Raw genomic sequence first — 3,311 nt, 5'->3', positions numbered from 1 at the left:
TCTACAGAGGGCATTCAGCTGAGTAATTAGCAGTGACTGCATACAGGGGAGGAAATCACTGAAGACCAGGGGGAAAACACATTTGAAAAGGGAAGGAAACAGTGCCTGGTGCTCATCTAGCACCAGGAATACTGTCTCTTCCCATTAGCCAGACTGTAAAACTTCAGAACTTACAGGACAATAAACAGAGTAGGCAGAAAGTCTTGCCTCCGTAGTGGGGGAGAATTAGCCCTCTGTGAGCACTGCTTTGGATTAACCTAACAAATCATACGAGCAAGACTGAGGAGGATCAAACTATAAGTAACTCAACTATATCCCAAAATAAAGCTCAAAAAGATACCTAGAGGCATCAAAGTTACTTTTTTTTAAACCAAATAGCACTTATAGAGATGCATTATGTCAGACATGAAAAATACACTGGATGGGAATACATGCGTATTAGACATCACAAAATAAAGAAATTGGTAAATTGGATATCAGTGACTTGTGAGAAAACTTCAAATGGTTAATATATAAATTCTTGAAGAAGCAGAAATAAGGGACGAGAAAAAAATATTTGAAGAAACAATGGCCACAAATTTTCTATAACTTACTGAAACTATAATCCCACAGATCTAAGAAGGATCTGCTGGGAGAGAAGAAATGGAAGTAAACTATTGTGAATTTGTTAAATTATATATGATGTGATATAAAATTACTTGAAGGTGCACTGTGATAACTTGAAGTCGTTTACCTTTAACCAACACAGAAGCAAACACTAATATAGCAAAATGGTTGTAGCTAATAAGCCAAAAAATGCAACCAAATCATAAAAAGTACTTGATTAATTCAAAACAAGATAGAAAAAAAGAAGGGAACAAAGTAGATGGGACAAAGAGAAATCTAACAGCATGATGACAGATTCGAAACAACTAATAATAATCACATCAAATGAAAATGGTATAAAAACCTCAAGTAAAGGACAATTCGTCCAACTTGATAAAAAAGCAACACATAACTATGTGCTACCTGTTAGGAATGAACTTTAAAAGGAGGTCACAGTTTCATTACTTGTCAGGGCACATGCCCAGGTTGCAGGATCTAACCCAAGTAGGGGGCATGCAGGAGGCAGCCAATCAATGATTCTCATCATTGATGTTTCTATCTCTCTCTCCCTCCTCTTTCCTCTCTGAAATCAAAAACCTATTTTTAAAAAGTAAAGACAGCCCTGGCTGGTTTGGCTTGGTGGGTAGAGCATCGGCCTGCGGACTGAGGGGTCCCAGGTTTGATTCCATTCCAGGGTATATGCCTGGGTTGTGGGCTCGATCCCCAGTGTGGGGTGTACGGGAGGCAGCTGATCAATGATTCTCTCTCATCATTGATGTATCCATCTCTCCCTCTCCCTTCCTCTCTGAAATCATTTAAATTTTTTTTAAAAAACAGTAAAGACAAATTTTTTTAAAGCATAGAAATAAGATATACAAACACTAACACCTGACAAAAGAAAGCTGAGTTACAGTGGCTATATTAATACCAAATAAAGAAGATTTCAGAGTAAAAAATAGTGCCAGCAATTAGCAAGGTCACTGCATAATTTTAAATTGATAAGCAGCAAAGCAATCCTAAATGATCATGCAATCTAATAGCAGCTTCAAAATACATCAAGCAATAATTGATAGAACTTCAAAGAGAAATAGGCAAATTCACAATGAAGGTCTGAGATTTCAATCAGTAAGTGACAGAACAAGTAGCCAGAAAATCACCCAGCATATAGTAGACTTGAACACCACCATTCTCTCCAATACCCATGGAGTAAAGAGAAGTAATAGCTGAGTTTTAAACATGATGAGATCCAAATTTTTAAAATCTACACTAATAAAAGAGAAACATGGTGATTAGCATATGACCGCTACCCTTCCCATTGGTTAATCAGCATATCCTTATGCAAATTAACTGTCAGCCAAGATGGGGCGGCTGGCAGCCATGCACTGAAGCGAGCAGGGAGGCTTGCTTGCTCCAGTGACTGCTGACTCCAATGTTCCCCACCTGCCGCTGCCGGCCTCTCAGCTGCAACTCTAAGCAACTATGTACTATGTTGCAAATAAGAAGCTAAACAAAACCCCAGAAACCAGCCGGACTGAAAGCCAGCCGGACCACAACATTGTATCGATGTTTTCAGCAGCAAGGCCTCAGAGCTAAAGCTGGCCCAGAATAAAAAAAAAAAAAAGAAAGAAAACAAGGAGCGGTTGGGTGCTTCAGTCACTCGCCAGCTGGAAAAAAGCCCTCATCCCCTCACCCAGACTGGCCAGGCACTCCAGTGGGGACCCCCACACTGATCCAGGACACCCTTCAGGGCAAACCAGCCAGCCCCTACCCATGCACCAGGCCTCTATTCTATATAGTAAAAGGTTAATATGCCTCCCGTCACCGAGATCAGCGTGACAAGGGGCAGCGCCCAAACCCCCTGATTGCCCTGCGGCTCTGTGTGTGACAGGGGGCGGGGCCACAACCTCCCTATCTGCCCTGCTCTGTGCCTGATGGGGGGAGCTCCCCAAGCCCCTGATTGCCCTGCGGCTTTGTTTTTGACAGGGTGCAGCGCACCAACCCCCTGATCGGTCCTGCTCTGTGTGTGACAGGGTAGAGCCATAACCTCCCCATTGGCCCTGCCCTGAGTGTGACAGGGTGCAGCACACCAACCCCCTGATCCGCCCTGCTCTGTGTGTGACAGGGGGCGGTGCCCCTACTCCCCTATCGGCCCTACTCTGTGAGTGACAGGGGGGAGCTCCTCAACTCCCTGATCGGCCCTGCTCTGTGAGTGACAGGGGGCAGTGCCCCAACCCCCTGATCGGCCCTGCTCTGTGCGTGACGGGGGTGGCGCCGCAACCTCCCCATCGACCCTGCCTTGAGTGGTACAGGGAGCGGTTCCCCATCCCCCTAGTCGGCCCTACCCTGAGTGTGACTGAGGGTGGCATCGCAACCTCCCAATCCGCCCTGCTCTGAGCCAGATCAGGAGCTGCACCTAGGGATTGGATGTGCTCTCTGCCACCCGGGAGCAGGCCTAAGCCAGCAGGTCGTTATCTCCCGAGGGGTCCCAGATTGCTAGAGGGCACAGGCCAGGCTGGGGGTCCCCCCTCCCCACCTCCCTGAGTGCACAAATTTTTGTCCACTGGGCCTCTAGTATATACTAATTATGGTTGCAATGTAGACCAAGATTCCAGAAAGTGAAACAGTAGGAAAAACAGTTCTGAGTTTATTCCAGTATTCTAGGAGGGAACTCTTTAATGCTTTAGGGGAAGGTATCAGAGAGAAGCAGGATCAAGAAACACGCTAGA

This window comes from Myotis yumanensis, unplaced genomic scaffold, assembly GCF_028538775.1.
Source record: "Myotis yumanensis isolate MYYU_CA2020_CCGP unplaced genomic scaffold, mMyoYum1.0.hap1 SCAF_1, whole genome shotgun sequence".
Taxonomy (NCBI): domain Eukaryota; kingdom Metazoa; phylum Chordata; class Mammalia; order Chiroptera; family Vespertilionidae; genus Myotis; species Myotis yumanensis.
Note: the sequence above shows the minus strand (reverse complement) of the source record.